We start from the raw sequence: 23,138 nt of genomic DNA on the forward strand, positions 1-23,138 counted from the left end.
CCATCCTTTTATGGCCTTAGTCATGAGGATCCCTACCGACATTTAGATGAATTCCTTGAAATCTGTTCTAGTGTTAAGATACAGAATTTCGATGATGATGCTTTAAGGTTGACTATATTCCCCTTTTCATTGAAGGACAAAGCCAAGTATTGGCTAAAGTCCTTAGATTCTGTAGAAATAGAGTCATGGGATCAATTGCAACAGGAGTTTCTTCCGAAATATTTTCCCATTGGTCGTATGAACCAATATCGTAGAGCCATCACTAGCTTTTCAGAGCTAGATGGTGAGCGCTTTCATGAGACCTGGGAGAGAATGAAGGATCTCCTCAGGAAATGTCCCCATCATCAGGTGCCGAAATGGCAACTGGTGCAGAGCTTCTACGATGGATTGTCTGACAAGAATCGTCAGATGATCGACTCTTCATGTGGAGGGACATTCATGCTGAAGAGCGAGGATGAAGCATGGAGGCTATTTGATACATTGGCCGAGAATTCACCATGCTTCGAGCTCTCAATCTGATAGAGCCACACCCAGCATTCAGAAGAAAGCTGGTGTTCTTGAAGTTGGTCCATCTACTGCACTACAGTGCAAGGTAGACATGATTGCTCAGAAGCTAGACCAGCTTTTCTCAGGACCATCCACTACACAGCAGGTGTGTACTCTTTGTGCCAGTCCGGCACACGAGATCACTGAGTGCCCTTCGGCAGCTCAGTACCCTGAATTTGTTCAAGAACAAGTTCAGGCAGCTCAGGGTTACGTCAGACCGCCGAATAACCCATTTTCATCGACATATAATCCGGGTTGGCGTAACCATCCCAATTTTTCATGGAAGAATCCACAGTCTTCCATGCAGATGCCTACATCCTCTCAGCCAGTTCGGCAGCCATCTTTTACTCAGTCATTTCAAAAACCGAACTATTCTCAGTCTTCTTCTTCTTCTGTCACTCCCCCGATTCAGCAGGAGTCTGCCCCGCAGACATCTTTTGAGGAGAGACTTCTCCAGGCATTCCAAGAGGTGAAAACCTCTAATCAGAACGCCTTCGAGAAGTGTAGCCAGATTTTGAGCTCGCATACGCAGTCCATTGCGAAGTTAGAATCGCAAATGGGACAGTTAGCTGAGGCTATTAGTAGGAGACCCGAGGGTACATTGCTGAGTCAGGCTGTCATGAACCCGAAGGGTAAGGACCAGATGATTGGAGGCCTATTTCATACTGAGACACAGCAGCAGGCTAAATCAGTTATGGCCTTGAGGAGTGGACTTGAGTATCACGTTGAGAGCAGAGAGTGAGAGAGTAGAGAGAGGATAGAGGAGCCAGAGACCATTGTTTCACCTACGTTGGCTCAGCCATCATCCCCATCCCCATCATCATCTTCATCATCATCTTTATCTTCATCCTCAGAGAAGAAGAAGGATAGGAGTGAGCCTTCTCACAAAGAGGAGGAGCCAGCAGAGTATATTCCCCCACCACCCTATCCCAAAGCATTAGAGTCTCCTAGTTATAGAGGGAAGCAAGGTGCGAAGATCCAGCACATGCTTGACATCTTCAAGCATGTGCAGATCAACCTACCTTTGCTCGATGCGATTCAGCAGGTGCTGGCTTATGCCAAATTCCTGAAGGAACTATGTACGCAGAAGCGTAAATCTAGAGAGAGACTTCCTAACAGGGTCCATTTGACCGAGCAGGTGAGTTCAGTACTTCAGCATCAAACACCACCAAAGCTCAAGGACCCCGGAGCCCCTATCATTGCGTGTACTATAGGGAACATCCGGATAGAACGCGCATTGCTCAATCTTGGAGCAAGCGTGAACATTCTGCCCGGATATTTCTTTGATTCTTTTGGGTTAGGAGAGATGAGATCGACTCCGATTACACTGCAACTGGCAGATCGTTCCATCAAGGTATCGAGAGGTGTCTTGGAGGACGTGCTAGTTATGGTGGATGACTTTTATTTTCCAGTCGATTTCATTACTCTTGATATGGAAGGAGTGGATAGCCAGCACCAGACTCCGATTATTTTAGGCAGACCATTCTTGGCGACTGCCAATGCGTGCATCAACTGTAGGACCGAAGCCATGGATCTCTCATTCGGCAATCGAAAGGTCAAGCTGAATATTTTCAATGCCGCGTTGGGACCAGCAGGAGACATGGACTGCTTTCATGTAGACATTGCACAGGAGTTAGTGGAGGAGCAGCCCGAGTTGTACATTACTGAGGATTCTTTAGATTTGTACCATATAGAGAAGAATAGCGGTGTAGATGTGTCTAGAGTGTTGTCAGAGAGACCACCTTGGGGAGCTGTCAGGGAGCCTCTTCCACCACTTGCGGAGATCCCCGCCAAATCGTCGATCGAGTCGCCTCCGAAACTTGAGCTAAAACCCTTACCGGATTCACTCAAGTATGTATACCTTGGAGATGAGGAGACTCTGCCTGTGATCATCTCGTCCTTGCTCACTAAGGAGCAGGAACAGAAATTGTTGATTATTCTTCGAGAGCACAAGGCAGCGATTGGCTGGGGAGTTGCTGATCTGAAGGGGATTGATCCTTCATTTTGCATGCATAGGATCCATTGTGATGAGGAAGTCAAGCCATTTAGGGATATGCAGAGAAGGCTAAATCCCAACATGAAGGAAGTGGTGAAGAAAGAGGTGGTGAAGTGGTTGGATGCCGGAATCATTTACCCTATTTCTGATAGCCAGTGGGTCATCCGATTCAGGTTGTGCCGAAGAAGTCAGGACTCACTGTGGTTAAGAACGAGAAGGGTGAGAGAATTCCGATGAGGACCACTACAGGATGGCGAGTCTGCATCGATTATAGGAAACTGAATGTGGCAACTAGGAAAGATCATTTCCCATTGCCATTCATTGATCAGATCTTAGAGAGACTCGCAGGGCAGAGCTACTACTGCTTTCTAGATGGATATTCAGGATACAATCAGGTAGCTGTCCATCCTGACGACCAGAAGAAGACCACGTTTACATGTCCTTATGGCACCTTCGCGTTTAGACGTATGCCGTTCGGGCTCTGTAATGCCCCGGCTACTTTTCAGAGGTGCATGCTTGCTATCTTTTCGGACATGATTGATGATGTGATGGAAGTTTTTATGGACGACTTTTCAGTGTATGGCTCTTCTTTTGAAGATTGCCTCCAAAAACTTGCTCGAGTACTGAGTAGGTGTACGGAGACCAATCTCGTCCTGAGTTGGGAAAAGAGCCATTTTATGGTCCAGGAGGGGATTGTGCTAGGACACATTGTGTCCAAGCATGGTATTGAGGTTGACAGAGCGAAGGTGGAATCCATTTCTCGTTTGACTCCACCCACCTCTGTGAGGCAGATTCGATCATTTTTAGGGCATGCGAGATTTTACAGGCGGTTCATAAAAGATTTCAGCAAAATCTCTCGACAGCTCTGTACTTTATTGGAGAAAGACCAGCCCTTTGTTTTTGGTGAAGATTGTATGAAGGCCTTTGAGATTCTCAAAGAGGCCTTGATTACTGCACCTATTTTGAGACCTCCAAATTGGACTCTCCCATTTGAGATTATGTGCGATGCATCTGATTATGCTATGGGGGACATTTTAGGACAACGCATTGATAGGAAGCCATATGTGATCTACTATGCGAGTAGAACTCTGTCTGATGCTCAGATGAATTATACTACGACAGAGAAGGAGCTACTTGCGGTAGTTTTTGCATTGGATAAATTCAACCCTATTTACTCGGTTCGAAGGTGGTTGTCTATTCTGACCATTCTGCATTGAAATATTTGTTGAATAAGAAAGACACCAAACCGAGATTGATTCGTTGGGTCCTACTACTACAGGAGTTTGATCTCGAGATTCGAGATAAGAAGGGAAGTGAGAATGTAGTAGCAGACCATCTTTCCAGACTGATCATGGAGACCACGCAGGATCAGAAGCCGATCAGTGATTCTTTCCCAGACGAGCAGATCATGTCAGTCAGTACATCGCAGTTACCCTGGTTTGCAAATATTGTGAACTATCTGGTTTCGAGGCAGATACCTGAGCATTGGAACAAGAATGAGCGTGTGAGATTCCTATCTCAAGTGAGACACTATTATTGGGATGAACCAGAGTTGTTCAAATAATGTGCAGACCAGATCATTAGGAGATGTGTTCCGGAGGAGGAGTACCAGTCCATTCTGATTTTTCCCATTCTTTAGCTTGTGGAGGGCATTTTAGTAGTAGGAAGACGACTGCAAAGGTTTTGCAGTCAGGATTTTATTGGCCCACACTCCACAGGGATGCTCATGAGTTCTGTAGGCGATGCCTGCGATGCCAGCAGATTGGGAACATGTCCAAGAGGGACATGATGCCCTTGCTTCCGATTTTGATAGTCGAGATTTTTGATGTTTGGGGCATTGATTTCATGGGACCATTTCCGCCTTCATTCAGAAATTTATACATTCTGGTGGCGGTTGATTATGTGTCCAAGTGGGTCGAGGCTGTGGCAACCAAGACCAATGATCACAGAGTAGTGCTTAAGTTCATTAAGCACAACATTTTCAGTCGTTTTGGTGTGCCACGTGCGATGATTAGCGATGGTGGCAAGCATTTTAGGAATGTACAGATAGCTTCTCTGTTGAGAAGATATTCTGTCAATCATAGATTCACCACTCCATATCATCCGCAAACTAGTGGACAGGTTGAAGTGTCCAATAGGGAGATTAAGCGAATTTTAGAAAAGACAGTTCGTTCGGACCGCAAGGATTGGTCCTAGCGATTAGATGATGCAATTTGGGCATACAGAACTGCATTTAAGACTCCCATTGGCATGTCCTTGTATCGCCTTGTATTCGGGAAAGCATGCCATCTTCCTGTCGAGCTAGAGCATAGAGCGTATTGGGCTATCAAGAAATTGAATTTTGACCTCACCCAAGCTGGCAAAGAGAGAGCACTGCAGCTTTCAGAATTAGAGGAACTCAGGAATGATGCATATGAAAATGCCAAATTATACAAAGCTCGCACAAAAGCATTTCATGATAAGCATATTGTCAGGAAAGTGTTTGAGCCAGATCAGAAAGTGTGGCTATACAATTCTCGTTTGCATTTATTCCCAGGGAAGTTAAGATCGAGATGGACAGGTCCTTACATCGTGAAAGAAGTATTTCCCCCTGGAGCAGTGACGTTATTCGATCCTATGACCCAAGGTACATTCAAGGTAAATGGGCAAAGACTGAAGCCATTCATTTCAGATGCCTTACAGGATGGTGAGTGTGAGATAGTACATCTCACGAAGGCATGAGGATTCGACCAGAGGGATGTATCATACGTACATTATTTATTTTTCATTTTAGTGTTTTTCTTTATTTAGTATTTCATTTCACATGTGCTAACTTGTGTTTTGATGTATGCAGGATGAATTTAACATTTAGTGTATCAGTTACCAGGTGCATGGAAGAGCTTTCAAAGAATTCAAAGAACAGATGAAATTCAACTTCAGAAGCTCAGAGCAAATAAGGTTGTATCTATCCTTTCTCCCATATTTTTGTTAGTGTCTTTTAGTGTGCATTTGCATTACATTTTTATTCATTTTGTATGCCACTAGGGACAGTGTCATTCAAGCATGGGGTGGTGGTTTAGATGCATGCACACAAAAATTTCAAATTTTTTTTTGTATGACTGGTAATCTAAGTAGGCATTTGAGAATAAGTTGTAACATATATGATTGTTTTTGACATAATCTAACAGTTTATAAATTTTTAAGCCCCATAAAAATTTTATTTTCTGAACTGAGTCAAATAGAGTAGTTATTCATGAGAAAATTCAAAGAAAAGATAGTATTTGATTGTTAGAAAAATTTGAATCACTTTAGTATAAGTATGCACAGTATGTGTTCTGAAAGAAATAAGCAATGGAAAGATGTGTTTGAAAAAATGAGTTTAAAAGAATAGAGATACGTTTAGTTGTTGATGTCTTCGTGAATCCTAGTAGTGGAACTCAGACACGAGATGAAGTGTTTGAGTATCTTAACGAAAATGATAACGAAGGAGATCATCTTCTTGTCTAAGTCGATATCTGTGGCCTTTGTAGTTCGAGTAAGTAGAATCTGAAGGGTGTTTTACACCTGGTGCCCCAAAGCCAGCTGGTTTGGGAGCCACCGGTTCGAAAGCTTGTTACATGGACTGCATAGAAAGCCTAAGAGATAGAGACATTGCACATGACGAGAAGTAGACTATACGTAAACTATTAGAATAGAAGGTCTAGTGACTCGAGCAATTAAGTCCGAGGGATACTTTGTATCTAGTGCCCTAAGGTTGGCCAGCTTGGGAGCCACTGACCCAAAGCTCGCTACACGGGTCACGAAAACTGACTATTCGAAATAGTGCTCATATGAGAAGAATGCGCAAGAGATCAAAAAAAAAAAAAAGTGAAAATGAAAGAAAAAGAATGTGCTGAATGAGAAAATTTTCATTGCTTAGGCATATATGTGTATTACTGTGCAGAAAATATACAAGTGAGAATAAATGAGTAAAACATGAGAATACTTGACTTTCAGAGAAAAATCATGAACTAGCTACAATATTAGAAAAGTGAAGGAAAAGAATTTTTACTGTGGCGGCATGAGATTTTTAAACTTGTTTTGAGAATGTCAATTACATGAAATATTTGTTCCAACTGCATTCTTAAGAGCCTAATACTTTTGAAAAATCATCCTCGCGCTTCATTGATGTTTGTGGGTAGCATCTCTGCAAACCCTCACGAGACCTTACTCGTCCACTGCGGTAACCCAGGGGTTTAAAGGGCTTGTTGCATGAGCTAAATGCAACCGTGATTCCTACGAAAGTGAGTTAGTATTATGCATTCATGCTTAGCATTTCTTGTCTTCGTTGCATATCATAATTAGGGTTTGTTAAGGGACTAACAAACATTCAAGCATGGGGGTATTTGATGATGCATGAAATGCACATCATGTAAACAAGTTTTTCATGCATTTTGTATCAAGTTTAAGGTTTTAAACCCATGTTTAGATGTGTTTTGATAGTAAGGAGCTATGGTTCGAATTTCAGAAAAATCGGAGTTAAAATGAGAGAGTTATGGCTATTTCAGTGTTTGGGCATGGATTTCGAGGTGGATCGGATCCATATCCGACCCAATTAGGTCAATTGGACCTTGGATCAACTCTTAGAAAGCCCAAAACCCAACCCACACGCCTATCCATATCCATTTCAAAAAGTTTTTCTGAAAACCCCCCAGAAAGAGGCGCCTAGAAAATATATTTTTTATAACAGTTGGTTGATATTTTGGAATACTCTTTTTAAAACAATTATTTTCAATAAAACTTTGGAAAATCGTCAACCAAAAAATATAAAAACCGACTTTCCACAAAGTGGTAAGTACGGGTCGATCCTCAGGGAACGGGAATTAAACACAATATTTCTATAAAATTCAATTTATTAATGCCAAATGTCAACCTACAATTACAAAGTTAATACAACTGCAATTAAACACTAAAAGAAAAGTAAACAAGCAATCAGTCTTCTGCTCCACACCAAGGGTATTTCCGTCGTTTCGCCACTTAAAGAATCTTCTCACTTGGACAATATCCCTGGACACTAAATATGTTTTTCAACCTAAAAATGCAGAAAAATACAAAGTTAGTTTTCTATTCGAATAACGAAACCAACAACTAAGACTAGTTCTAATTTTACGAAAATTGTAAAGCAAATACTATTTATCAAACAAAAATTAACTAAAATACTAAATTAATGCTAAAATTACTCAATTTAACTCTACTAATGCTGTATGATGATGATGCAACTCCTAAAATGCAGAAACTACTAAAAACAAATCTAAAAGGCCGAAATTAAGAAAATTACGAAACTGCCCCTAACTAGTGTAAAATAGCATTCTAACAGGTTATTGGAAAACCACTGTTTGACAGGGAAAACGAGGTCCGATTTTCCCGAAATTTGTTCTGTTCTGCAACTGACAGATTGAACAAAACGACAGTTTTTACAGAATTGAAAAACAGTATCGGGAACTCCAGATATAAGCGTTTCAAATCTGAGAAAAATCAGGATATCGCCAGTCCTGTAATTTAAAATCCAGAAAAAGCGGTTTTCGCAAAACGCTTAAAAATCAGACCAAATCAACTCCGAATGAGCTGAAATTTGGTCTGCACTTAAATAACACGTCAATAAAGTGAATAGATGAAATTTTTTTGGAAAACACAGAGTTTATGCACAGAAAATAATGCTAGTGCGATAGGGCAAAAATCTGGTTTTTATTTCAATGCACTATTCACTATATGAATCTATTTTAAACACTATGAACGTAATCTAACTATAATGCAGACTTAAATACTTCTATATGACATAATATATGCTGATATTGACTATGATAAAACTAAATGAGATCTAAATGACAAATGATATGCATTTCATGAATTTGCCTTGAATGAGCTAATGATGTAAATGTCCCTAAAATACTAATGCAAGAAAGTAACTATATGCATAAGACATGCAATACACATAAACTAGATACGACTATGCTAACTAAACTATTAATAGTAAAAAGACATTAACAACCACACATTCAATCAACCAATGATAAAATCTAACTAAAATGATTACATAAATAACTAAACTAACTATTCTAAAGACAAGATGACTGAAATATAAAGGAGAAGAGACCACTAACGAACCATGGGTTGCAGCCTTTGGAATGTGACTATGGTTGACTCAACTAGGCTCTATCTTAACTTAGCTAGGTTCGGGTTTGGCTAAGGTTGACTCGACCTTGGGTTGGACTAGGACTCGACTAGGGTTAGGTTTTGACTTGGTTAGGTTACTAAGACTAGGTTGGACTCGGTTGAGGTTTAGCTAAGGGGGTGAACTTGGATAGGCTCGAGTTAGGTTTGACTCGACTCGGACTAGGGCTAGGTCTAGGTTTTGTTTTGACTTTGACTTAGTCAACTAGGCTCGAATGGGCTAAGGTAAGCTCGGTTGACTCACTAGGTTTAGACTAAGTTTTGACCCGAGTTAGGTCTTTGACTAGGTTTGACCAAGGTTGGGTCTTTGGTCTTAGACTTGACCTAAGTGCGGTTTAGGCTTTGACTTGGGCTAGGTTCGGGTTTTGACTAGACTCAAAGGGGGTGTAGACGAGGGGTTGACTCGACCTAGGCTCGGTTTGACTAGGTTAGGTCTAGACTAAAGTAGTAACCAAAGTTCACGATTTTAATGGAGGAGGTTGGAAAAAGGAATGTAATAATTACCAATGTTCAAACTTTGAAATGCTTTGGATTCTCAAAAATCGCCCCATTTAAAGAGGGGGTTACACTCCTTAATTGCCTTTAATGCCTTTTTGGAAATCTGAAAAGGCCAATCTAGAAATCCACGATTTTTGCTTTTCAAGATGGAATTAAAATGCTTTTAATGCTCTATGGAAATCGTGTAACCTAGATTGGAATTTTGGTTTAATTGCAAAACACTTTCCAAAGTTAAGGAGTAACTCCTTCTTTAATGCACATTCAAAATTCAAATCTTCCTTAAATGCCTCACACGATTTTTGAAGAATCTTCTTTTTCCAAAAGCTTTCCAATTTTCAATTACTTTAATTACCTCCCTTCTCAAAAATCGCCAACTTTAATGGATGCTACTTTCTAAACTAATAGACTTAATTCTACCTAGGGAATAAAAGGACTTAAATGGAAAATCGATTTCCTAGGAGTTAATGTTAACCTAATTATCAAAACCTACTTAGTTAACCTCTAAAAACGGCTAGAAAAGGAAGACCTAATACATTGAACCTAGACACCTTCCTAACTCAACTAATGACCATTAAGACTTGCTAAAAAAAATCGACCAAGAGCTCCAAGGGAGCTCTAATGGCTGCCGCCCCACCTTGGGGAAGAAGAAGAACCACACGAAAATAAAAAATAAAATTATAAATTAACAAAAAGCAATAAAACTAAATAACCACTAATTTGATAAAACTAAATTAGAGAATAATACAAAGGACTCCTAATTACACCAAGGCTAACAAGAACAGCACTATGCTGGAATTAAAAACATGAAAAAAAAAAAAGAAAACTTGATTTTTATAATTTTCAACAATAGACTCAAAACACAAAAACGAAAAATTGATTAAAACAACTAATTAAATCAATCCTAAAACAATGAAATGACTAACACAACTATATACTTCTGTTAACACCTAAAACACACAGCAACTACACGGTTTACCAACATCAATACATGCATTTAACAAAAATACAAAGATTGGCTAGAATAATCCTAGCCGATGTTTTTTTTTTTTTTTTTTTTTTAAAAATAACATCAAAACAAGACACAAGCACAACCCACGAATAAAATGAACTAAAATGAAATTTTCTAATGAGATTTTCAGCAAAGCAACACAATACACATACTGGACGAAACAAAAATATCAAAACAATTTTTTTTTTTTTTTTGTGAAAATCAAGAATCGGCTAGAAAAAGTCTAGCCGATTTTTCTTCTTTTCAAGCAAAAACAACACACAAACAAACCTAACGACTAAAATGAATCAAAATGAAATTTGTGTCTGAGATTTTCTAAAAAGAAAACACCTATAACACGCTGGAAACAAAAACCCAAATCGACTAGAAAAGCCTCTTGCCGATTTGCACGTTTTAGATAAAAACGATGGAAAAACATAAATCGAATACACAACCAATGAAAGAAAAACTAATCTAACGTGCTGGTCTGTGCACGCATGCTATTCTAAGGTTGAAATAAAATGAAAAACAAGAAACATACAGAAAATAACAAAACAAAAACCACACACACAAATCGGTTTTATCTAGAAGAGAAGGAAGAAGAAGACCTACCTTTTGGAAGATCCGACGACCGGGGGGGTGAAGAAGAGCGGACCGTGGCTGGATGTAGACGTCTTCTACAGTTCAAGGATGCTGTACTTCACCAAAAACGGCACCTATTGCAGCTGCTACACGTTGGAGATCCACCGATGATGGCATGTGAGCCGATTCGCGATCGGAGGGTGTAGAAAGCCGGATGGAGGTAGGGCCGGCTCACCTTGGTGGTGTGTTGCGCACTCCCGCCCAAGGTTAATGGTCTCCACCTCTGCTACACCTGCAAAAGTACAGAAAAATGGTGAAAAGACAGCAAGGAATAAGAAAGAAAGGAAAAGAAACCAAAGAAAGCTTGAAAATATGCTTGAAAATCAAGCATAGGTCGATCTTCAATGGCCAACACTTGGGGAAGATGGAGAGGAAGGAGCTGCTGCTGTAGAGTCACTGTAGGGGGCGTCCAAACACAGCCAAAGACGCCTAGGGTTCTTGAAAAAAAACTATTTATAGTTTTGACATTTTTCAGAAAGCGTGTTAAAAAATAAAATATTGCTAGGCGCCACTTTCTGGGGGGTTTTTAGAAAAACTTTTTGAAATGGGTATGGATAGGTGTGTGGGTTGGGTTTTGGGCTTTCTAAGAGTTGATCCAAGGTCCAATTGACCTAATTGGGTCGGATATGGATCCGATCCACCTCGAAATCCGTGCCCAAACACTAAAATAGTCATAACTCTCTCATTTTAACTCCGATTTTTCTGAAATTCGAACCATAGCCCCTTACTATCAAAACACATCTAAACATGGGTTTAAAACCTTAAACTTGATACAAAATGCATGAAAAACTTGTTTACATGATGTGCATTTCATGCATCATCAAATACCCCCATGCTTGAATGTTTGTTAGTCCCTTAACAAAACCTAATCATGATATGCACTGAAGACAAGAAATGCTAAGCATGAATACATAATACTACCTCACTTTCGTAGGAATCACGGTTGCATTTAGCGTATGCAACAAGCCCTTTAAACCCCTAGCTTACACTAGTGGACGAGTAAGGTCTCGTGAGGGTTTGCAGCGATGCTACCCACAAACATCAATAAAATGCAAGGATGATCTTTAAAAAATATTAGGCTCTTAAGAATGCAGTTGTAACAAATATTTCATGTAATTGACATTCTCAAAACAAGTTTAAAAATCTCATGCCTCCACAGTAAAAATTCTTTTCCTTCACTTTTCTAATATTGTAGCTAGTTCATGATTTTTCTCCGAAAGTCAAGTATTCTCATGTTTTACTCATTTATTCTCACTTGTATATTTTCTGCACAATAATGCACATATATACTTAAGCAATGAAAATTTTCTCATTCAGCACATTCTTTTTCTTTCATTTTCAACTTTTGATCTCTTGCGCATTCTTCTCATATAAGCACTATTTCGAATAGTCAGTTTTCGTGACCCGTGTAGCGAGCTTTGGGTCAGTGACTCCCAAGTCGGCCGACCTTAGGGCACTAGATACAGAGTATCCCTCGGACTTAATTGCTCGAGTCACTAGACCTTCTATTCTAATAGTTTACGTATAGTCTTCCTCTTGTCATGTGCAATGTCTCTATCTCTTAGGCTTTCTATGCAGTCCATGTAACAAGCTTTCGAACCGGTGGCTCCCAAACCAGCTGGCTTTGGGGCACCAGATGTAAAACACCCTTCAGATTCTACTTACTCGAACTACAAAGGCCACAGATATCGACTTAGACAAGAGATGATCTCCTTCGTTATCCTTTTCGTTAAGATACTCAAACACTTCATCTCGTGTCTGAGTTCTACTACTAGGATTCACGAAGATATCAACAACTAAACGTAACTCTATTCTTTTAAACTCATTTTTCAAACACATCTTTCCATTGCTTATTTCTTTCACAAAACATACTGTGCATACTTATACAAAAGTGATTCAAAATTTTCTAACAATCAAATACTATCTTTTCTTTGAATTATCTCATAAACAACTACTATATTTGATTCAGTTCAGAAAAAAAAAAAAATTTATGGGGCTTAAAAATTTTTAAACTGTTAGATTATGCCAAAAACAATCATATATGCTACACTTTGTTCTTAAATGCCTACTTAAGATTCTCGATCTTAAAAAAAAAAAATAAAAAAAAATAAAAAAAAAAAATTGTGTATTTTGTGTGCATGCATCTAAACCACCCCCCCCCATGCTTGAATGACACTGTCTCTAGTGGCATACAAAATGAAAAAAAAATGTAATGCACATGCACGCTAAAAGACACTAACAAAAATATGGGAGAAAGGATAGATACAACCTGATTTGCTCTGAGCTTTTGAAGTTGATTTTCCTCTGATTCTTGAATTCTTTGAAAACTCTTCTCTGTACCTGGTAATTGATACACTAATTGTTAAGTTCATCCTGCATACATCAAAACACAAATTAGCACATGTGAAATGAAATACTAAATAAATAAAAACTCTGAAATGAAAAATAAATAATGTACATATAATACATCCCTCTGGTCGAATCTTCATGCCTTCGTGAGATGCACTATCTCACACTCACCATCCTCTAAGGCATCTGAAATGAATGGCTTCAGTCTTTGCCCATTTACTTTGAATGTACCTTGGGTCATAGGATCGAATAATGTCACTGCTCCATGGGGAAATACTTCTTTTACAATGTATGGACCTGTCCATCTCGATCTTAACTTCCCTGGGAATAAATGTAAACGAGAATTGTATAGCCACACTTTCTGATCTGGCTCAAACACTTTTCTGATAATATACTTATCATGAAATGCTTTAGTGCGAGCTTTGTATAATTTGGCATTCTCATAAGCATCATTCCTGAGTTCCTCTAATTCTGAGAGCTGCAGTGCTCTCTCTTTGCCAGCCTGGGTGAGGTCAAAATTCAATTTCTTTATAGCCCAGTATGCTCTATGCTCTAGCTCGACAGGAAGATGGCATGCTTTCCCGAATACAAGGCGATACGGAGACATGCCAATGGGAGTCTTGAATGCAGTTCTATATGCCCAAAGTGCATCATCTAAGCGTTGGGACCAATCCTTGCGGTCCGGACGAACTGTCTTTTCTAAAATTCGCTTAATCTCCCTATTGGACACTTCAACCTGTCCACTAGTCTGCGGATGATATGGAGTGGTGAATCTATGATTGACAGAATATCTTCTCAGCAGAGAAGCTATCTGAACATTCCTAAAATGCTTGCCACCATCGCTAATCATCGCACGTGGCACTCCAAAACGACTGAAAATGTTGTGCTTAATGAACTTAAGCACTACTCTGTGATCATTGGTCTTGGTTGCCACAGCCTCGACCCACTTGGACACATAATCAACCGCCACCAGAATATATAAATTTCCGAATGAGGGCGGAAATGGTCCCATGAAATCAATGCCCCAAACATCAAAAATTTCGACTATCAAAATCGGCAGCAAGGGCATCATGTCCCTCTTGGACATGTTTCCAATCTGCTGACATCGCAGGCATCGCCTACAGAACTCATGAGCGTCCCTGTGGAGTGTGGGCCAATAAAATCCTGACTGCAAAACCTTTGCAGCCGTCTTCCTACTACTAAAATGCCCTCCACAGGCTAACGAATGGGAAAAATTCAAAATGGATTGGTATTCCTCCTCCGGAACGCATCTCCTAATGATCTGATCTGCACAGTATTTGAACAACTCTGGTTCATCCCAATAATAGTGCCTCACCTGAGATAGGAACCTCTCACGCTCATTCTTGTTCCAATGCTCAGGTATCTGCCTCGAAACCAGATAGTTCACAATATCTGCAAACCAAGGTAACTGCGATGTACTGACTGACATGATCTGCTCGTCGGGGAAAGAATCACTGATCGGTCTCTGATCCTGCGTGGTCTCCACGATCAGTCTGGAAAGATGGTCTGCTACTACATTCTCGCTTCCCTTCTTATCTCGAATCTCGAGATCAAACTCCTGTAGTAATAGGACCCAACGAATTAATCTCGGTTTGGTGTCTTTCTTATTCAACAAATATTTCAATGCAGAATGATCAGAATAGACAACCACCTTCGAACCGAGTAAATAGGACCTAAATTTATCCAATGCGAAAACTACCGCAAGTAGTTCCTTCTCTGCCGTAGTATAATTCATCTGTGCATCAGACAGAGTTCTACTCGCATAGTAGATCACATAGGGCTTCCTATCAATGCGTTGTCCTAGAATGGCCCCCATAGCATAATCAGAAGCATCGCACATAATCTCAAATGGGAGAGTCCAATCTGGAGGTCTCAAAATAGGTGCAGTAATCAAGGCCTCTTTGAGAATCTCAAAGGCCTTCATACAATCCTCACCGAAAACAAAGGGCTGGTCTTTCTCCAATAACGTGCAAAGCGGTCGAGAGATTTTGCTGAAATCTTTTATGAACCGCCTGTAAAATCCCGCATGCCCTAAAAATGATCGAATCTGCCTCACAGAGGTGGGTGGAGTCAAACGAGAAATGGATTCCACCTTCGCTCTGTCAACCTCAATACCACGCTTGGACACAATGTGTCCAAGTACAATCCCCTCCTGAACCATAAAATGGCTCTTTTCCCAACTCAGGACGAGATTGGTCTCCACACACCTACTCAGTACTCGAGCAAGTTTGTGGAGGCAATCTTCAAAAGAAGAGCCATACACAGAAAAGTCGTCCATAAAAACTTCCATCACATCATCAATCATGTCCGAGAAGATAGCAAGCATGCACCTCTGAAAAGTAGCCGGGGCATTACAAAGCCCAAAAGGCATACGTCTAAATGCGAAGGTGCCATAAGGACATGTAAACGTGGTCTTCTCTTGGTCGTCAGGATGGACAGCTACCTGATTGTATCCTGAATATCCGTCTAGAAAGCAGTAGTAGCTCTGTCCTGCGAGTCGCTCTAAGATCTGATCAATGAATGGCAATGGGAAATGATCTTTCCTAGTTGCCACATTCAACTTCCTATAATCGATGCAGACTCGCCATCCTGTAGTGGTCCTCATCGGAATTCTCTCACCCTTCTCATTCTCAACCACAGTGAGTCCTGACTTCTTCGGCACAACTTGAATCGGACTGACCCACTGACTATCAGAAATAGGGTAAATGATTCCGGCATCCAACCACTTCACCACCTCTTTCTTCACCACTTCCTTCATGTTGGGATTTAGCCTTCTCTGCATATCCCTAAATGGCTTGATTTCCTCATTACAATGGATCCTATGCATGCAGAATGAAGGATCAATCCCCTTTAGATCCGCTACTCCCCATCCAATCGCTGCCTTGTGCTCTCGAAGAATAGTCAGCAATCTCTGTTCCTGTTCCTCAGTGAGCAAGGACGAGATGATCACAGGCAGAGTCTCATCATCTCCGAGGTATGCATACTTGAGTGAATCCGGTAAGGGTTTCAACTCAAGTTTCGGAGGCAACTCGATCGACGATTTGGCGGGGGTCTCCGCAAGTGGTGGAAGAGGTTCCCTGACTGCTCCCCAAGGTGGTCTCTCCGACGACACTCTAGACACATCTACACTATCTACACCGCTATTCTTCTCTATATGGTACAAATCTAAAGAATCCTCAGTAATGTACAACTCGGGCTGCTCCTCCACTAACTCCTGTGCAATGTCTACATGAAAGCAGTCCATGTCTCCTGCTGGTCCCATCGCGGCATTGAAAATATTCAGCTTTACCTTCCTATTGCCGAATGAGAGATCCATGGCTCCGGTCCTACAGTTGATGCACGCATTGGCAGTCGCCAAGAATGGTCTGCCTAAAATAATCGGAGTCTGGTGCTGGCTGTCTACTCCTTCCATATCAAGGATAATGAAATCGACTGGAAAATAAAAGTCATCCACTTTAACTAGCACGTCCTCCAAGACACCTCTCGGTACCTTGACGGAACGATCTGCCAGTTGAAGTGTAATCGGAGTCGATCTCATCTCACCTAGCCCGAAAGAATCAAAGAAATATCCGGGCAGAATGTTCACGCTTGCTCCAAGATCGAGCAATGCGCGTTCTATCCGGATGTTCCCTATAGTACAAGCAATGATAGGGGCTCCAGGGTCCTTGAGCTTTGGTGGTGTCTGATGCTGAAGTACTGAACTCACCTGCTCAGTCAGATGGACCCTGTTAGGAATTCGCTCTCTGGATTTCCTCTTTTGCGTACATAGCTCCTTCAGAAATTTGGCATAAGCCGGCACCTGCTGAATAGCATTGAGCAAAGGTAGGTTGATCTGTACATGCTTGAAGATATCAAGCATGTCCTGGATCTTCGTACCTTGCTTCCCTCTATAACCAGGAGACTCTAATGCTTTGGGATAGGGTGGTGGGGGAATATACTCTGCTGGCTCCTCCTCTTTGCGAGAAGGCTCACTCCTATCCTTCTTCTTCTCTGAGGATAAAGATGATGAAGGTGATGATGGGGATGGGGATGATGATTGAGCCGACGTAGGTGAAACAATGGTCTCTGGCTCCTCTATCTTCTCTCTACTCTCTCGCTCTCTGCTCTCGACGTGATACTCACGTCCACTTCTCAAGGCCATAACTGATTTAGCCTGCTGCTGTGTCTCAGTATGAAATAGGCCTCCAGTCATCTGGTCCTTACCCTTCGGGTTCATGACAGCCTGACTCGGCAATGTACCCTCGGGTCTCCTACTAATAGCCTCAGCTAACTGTCCCATTTGCGACTCTAACTTCGCAATGGACTGCGTATGTGAGCTCAAAATCTGGCTACACTTCTCGAAGGCATTCTGATTAGAGGTTTTCACCTCTTGAAATGCCTGGAGAAGTCTCTCCTCAAAAGATGTCTGCGGGGCAGACTCCTGCTGAATCGGGGAAGGAACTGAAGAAGAAGAAGACTGAGAATAGTTCGGTCTTTGAAATGGCTGAGTAAAAGATGACTGCCGAACTGGCTGAGAGGAAGAAGGCATCTGTATAGAAGACTGTGGATTCTTCCAAGAAAAATTGGGATGGTTACGCCAACCCGGATTATATGTCGATGAAAATGGGTTATTTGGCGGTCTGACGTAACCCTGAGCTGCCTGAACTTGTTCTTGAACAAATTCAGGGTACTGAGCTGCCGAAGGGCACTCAGTGATCTCGTGTGCCGGACTGGCACAAAGAGTACACACCTGCTGTGTAGTGGATGGTCCTGAGAGAAGCTGGTCCAGCTTTTGAGCAATCTTGTCTACTTTACACTGCAGTGCAGTAGATGGACCAATCTCAAGAACGCCAGCTTTCTTCTGAATGCTGGGTGTGGCTCTATCAGAATGAGAGCTCGAAGCATGGTGGAGTGAATTCTCGGCCAATGTATCAAATAGCCTCCATGCTTCGTCCTCGCTCTTCAGCATGAATGTCCCACCGCATGAAGAGTCGATCATCTGACGATTCTTGTCAGACAATCCATCATAGAAACTCTGCACCAGTTGCCATTTTGGCACCTGATGATGGGGGCATTTCCTGAGGAGATCCTTCATTCTCTCCCAGGTCTCATGAAAGCGCTCACCATCTAGCTCTGAAAAGCTAGTGATGGCTCTATGATATTGGTTCGTGCGACCAATGGGAAAGTATTTCCGAAGAAACTCCTGTTGCAACTGATCCCAGGACTCTATTTCTACAGAATCTAAGGACTTTAGCCAATACTTGGCTTTGTCCTTCAATGAAAAAGGGAATAGAGTCAACCTCAACGCATCATCATCGAAATTCTGTATCTTAACAGTAGAACAGATTTCGAGGAATTCATCTAAGTGTCGGTAGGGATCCTCATGACTAAGGCCATAAAAGGATGGAAGCATTTGAATAATGCTGGCCTTAATCTCATAATGTGGCGCTCCTACATCGGGTCTCCGAATGCAGGATGCCTGAACATAGTCTGTGGGAATGAAGTATTCCCGCAGAGGGCGTGAAAGAACTGGGGGTGGAGGTGGAGGATCCATGTCAGCCATTGTTGCCGAACTTCGATGAGAATGTAAAATTCTCTCTGGGTTGTCAACAAATGGGTGTAATGGGGTTCCTAGACCTCGTCGACCCTGCATACACTGGTACTAAGACCAGATGTAAGCAAACGACCAACTAAAAAATTAAACTAGCACAGATACTAAAATGTAATTAAACAAAAAAAACAGTAACTAAAAACAAATAAATATGCTATATAACTATGTCAGAATTCTATACTAAATAATTAAATAACAAAGTAAACTATTCTAAAATGCTAAAACAAATAAATACAGGAAATCACAAACTATGTTTTTCTAAAACCCACCTGTCTAATCGCTCCTTGCAGAATGATAATTAAGTGAATCCTAAAAAGAACAATATGTGAATCCTATATTTACTAACTATGTTAATCCTATATTCACTTACTAATCCTACTAACTAAAAAGAAAACAACTAATTAACTAACTAAAACAAAATAATAATAAATTAAACTCTAAGAAATAAAGTAATTAATTCGCCGTTCCCCGGCAACGGCGCCAAAATTTGGTTGATATTTTGGAATACTCTTTTTAAAACAATTATTTTCAATAAAACTTTGGAAAATCGTCAACCAAAAAATATAAAAACCGACTTTCCACAAAGTGGTAAGTACGGGTCGATCCTCAGGGAACGGGAATTAAAAACAATATTTCTATAAAATTCAATTTATTAATGCCAAATGTCAACCTACAATTACAAAGTTAATACAACTGCAATTAAACACTAAAAGAAAAGTAAACAAGCAATCAGTCTTCTGCTCCACACCAAGGGTATTTCCGTCGTTTCGCCACTTAAAGAATCTTCTCACTTGGACAATATCCCTGGACACTAAATATGTTTTTCAACCTAAAAATGCAGAAAAATACAAAGTTAGTTTTCTATTCGAATAACGAAACCAACAACTAAGACTAGTTCTAATTTTACGAAAATTGTAAAGCAAATACTATTTATCAAACAAAAATTAACTAAAATACTAAATTAATGCTAAAATTACTCAATTTAACTCTACTAATGCTGTATGATGATGATGCAACTCCTAAAATGCAGAAACTACTAAAAACAAATCTAAAAGGCCGAAATTAAGAAAATTACGAAACTGCCCCTAACTAGTGTAAAATAGCATTCTGACAGGTTATCGGAAAACCACTGTTTGACAGGGAAAACGAGGTCCGATTTTCCCGAAATTTGTTCTGTTCTGCAACTGAGAGATTGAACAAAACGACAGTTTTTACAGAATTGAAAAACAGTATCGGGAACTCCAGATATAAGCGTTTCAAATCTGAGAAAAATCAGGATATCGCCAGTCCTGTAATTTAAAATCCAGAAAAAGCGGTTTTCGCAAAACGCTTAAAAATCAGACCAAATCAACTCCGAATGAGCTGAAATTTGGTCTGCACTTAAATAACACGTCAATAAAGTGAATAGACAAAATTTTTTTGGAAAACACAGAGTTTATGCACAGAAAATAATGCTAGTGCGATAGGGCAAAAATCTGGTTTTTATTTCAATGCACTATTCACTATATGAATCTATTTTAAACACTATGAACGTAATCTAACTATAATGCAGACTTAAATACTTCTATATGACATAATATATGCTGATATTGACTATGATAAAACTAAATGAGATCTAAATGACAAATGATATGCATTTCATGAATTTGCCTTGAATGAGCTAATGATGTAAATGTCCCTAAAATACTAATGCAAGAAAGTAACTATATGCATAAGACATGCAATACACATAAACTAGATACGACTATGCTAACTAAATTATTAATAGTAAAAAGACATTAACAACCACACATTCAATCAACCAATGATAAAATCTAACTAAAATGATTACATAAATAACTAAACTAACTATTCTAAAGACAAGATGACTGAAATATAAAGGAGAAGAGACCACTAACGAACCATGGGTTGCAGCCTTTGGAATGTGACTATGGTTGACTCAACTAGGTTCTATCTTAACTTAGCTAGGTTCGGGTTTGGCTAAGGTTGACTCGACCTTGGGTTGGACTAGGACTCGACTAGGGTTAGGTTTTGACTTGGTTAGGTTACTAAGACTAGGTTGGACTCGGTTGAGGTTTAGCTAAGGGGGTGAACTTGGATAGGCTCGAGTTAGGTTTGACTCGACTCGGACTAGGGCTAGGTCTAGGTTTTGTTTTGACTTTGACTTAGTCAACTAGGCTCGAATGGGCTAAGGTAAGCTCGGTTGACTCACTAGGTTTAGACTAAGTTTTGACCCGAGTTAGGTCTTTGACTAGGTTTGACCAAGGTTGGGTCTTTGGTCTTAGACTTGACCTAAGTGCGGTTTAGGCTTTGACTTGGGCTAGGTTCGGGTTTTGACTAGACTCAAAGGGGGTGTAGACGAGGGGTTGACTCGACCTAGGCTCGGTTTGACTAGGTTAGGTCTAGACTAAAGTAGTAACCAAAGTTCACGATTTTAATGGAGGAGGTTGGAAAAAGGAATGTAATAATTACCAATGTTCAAATATTTGAAATGCTTTGGATTCTCAAAAATCGCCCCATTTAAAGAGGGGGTTACACTCCTTAATTGCCTTTAATGCCTTTTTGGAAATCTGAAAAGGCCAATCTAGAAATCCACGATTTTTGCTTTTCAAGATGGAATTAAAATGCTTTTAATGCTCTATGGAAATCGTGTAACCTAGATTGGAATTTTGGTTTAATTGCAAAACACTTTCCAAAGTTAAGGAGTAACTCCTTCTTTAATGCACATTCAAAATTCAAATCTTCCTTAAATGCCTCACACGATTTTTGAAGAATCTCCTTTTTCCAAAAGCTTTCCAATTTTCAATTACTTTAATTACCTCCCTTCTCAAAAATCGCCAACTTTAATGGATGCTACTTTCTAAACTAATAGACTTAATTCTACCTAGGGAATAAAAGGACTTAAATGGAAAATCGATTTCCTAGGAGTTAATGTTAACCTAATTATCAAAACCTACTTAGTTAACCTCTAAAAATGGCTAGAAAAGGAAGACCTAATACATTGAACCTAGACACCTTCCTAACTCAACTAATGACCATTAAGACTTGCTAAAAAAAATCGACCAAGAGCTCCAGGGGAGCTCTAATGGCTGCCGCCCCACCTTGGGGAAGAAGAAGAACCACACGAAAATAAAAAATAAAATTATAAATTAACAAAAAGCAATAAAACTAAATAACCACTAATTTGATAAAACTAAATTAGAGAATAATACAAAGGACTCCTAATTACACCAAGGCTAACAAGAACAGCACTATGCTGGAATTAAAAACATGAAAAAAAAAAAGAAAACTTGATTTTTATAATTTTCAACAATAGACTCAAAACACAAAAACGAAAAATTGATTAAAACAACTAATTAAATCAATCCTAAAACAATGAAATGACTAACACAACTATATACTGCTGTTAACACCTAAAACACACAGCAACTACACGGTTTACCAACATCAATACATGCATTTAACAAAAATACAAAGATTGGCTAGAATAATCCTAGCCGATGTTTTTTTTTTTTTTTTTTTTTTAAAAATAACATCAAAACAAGACACAAGCACAACCCACGAATAAAATGAACTAAAATGAAATTTTCTAATGAGATTTTCAGCAAAGCAACACAATACACATACTGGACGAAACAAAAATATCAAAACAAATTTTTTTTTTTTTTGTGAAAATCAAGAATCGGCTAGAAAAAGTCTAGCCGATTTTTCTTCTTTTCAAGCAAAAACAACACACAAACAAACCTAACGACTAAAATGAATCAAAATGAAATTTGTGTCTGAGATTTTCTAAAAAGAAAACACCTATAACACGCTGGAAACAAAAACCCAAATCGACTAGAAAAGCCTCTTGCCGATTTGCACGTTTTAGATAAAAATGATGGAAAAACATAAATCGAATACACAACCAATGAAAGAAAAACTAATCTAACGTGCTGGTCTGTGCACGCATGCTATTCTAAGGTTGAAATAAAAAGAAAAACAAGAAACATACAGAAAATAACAAAACAAAAATCACACACACAAATCGGTTTTATCTAGAAGAGAAGGAAGAAGAAGACCTACCTTTTGGAAGATCCGACGACCGGGGGAGTGAAGAAGAGCGGACCGTGGCTGGATGTAGACGTCTTCTACAGTTCAAGGATGCTGTACTTCACCAAAAACGGCACCTATTGCAGCTGCTACACGTTGGAGATCCACCGATGATGGCATGTGAGCCGATTCGCGATCGGAGGGTGTAGAAAGCCGGATGGAGGTAGGGCCGGCTCACCTTGGTGGTGTGTTGCGCACTCCCGCCCAAGGTTAATGGTCTCCACCTC

At 40.0% G+C, this 23,138-nt stretch overlaps 2 non-coding genes across 2 annotated transcripts; one reads left to right on the forward strand and one right to left on the reverse strand.

Annotated features, from left to right (window-relative positions):
• Positions 1-247: 247 nt before the first annotated feature.
• LOC149811916 (small nucleolar RNA R71) lies at positions 248-350 on the reverse strand. Its single transcript, XR_016428630.1, has one exon. It is a non-coding gene; the product is annotated as a small nucleolar RNA R71 (small nucleolar RNA).
• Positions 351-18,265: 17,915 nt separating this feature from the next.
• LOC149811917 (small nucleolar RNA R71) lies at positions 18,266-18,368 on the forward strand. The gene has a single exon (XR_016428682.1). It is a non-coding gene; the product is annotated as a small nucleolar RNA R71 (small nucleolar RNA).
• Positions 18,369-23,138: the final 4,770 nt, after the last annotated feature.

This window comes from Nuphar pumila, chromosome 17 (genome assembly GCF_984573655.1).
Source record: "Nuphar pumila chromosome 17, dmNupPumi1.hap1.1, whole genome shotgun sequence".
In the NCBI taxonomy this organism is placed as follows: domain Eukaryota; kingdom Viridiplantae; phylum Streptophyta; class Magnoliopsida; order Nymphaeales; family Nymphaeaceae; genus Nuphar; species Nuphar pumila.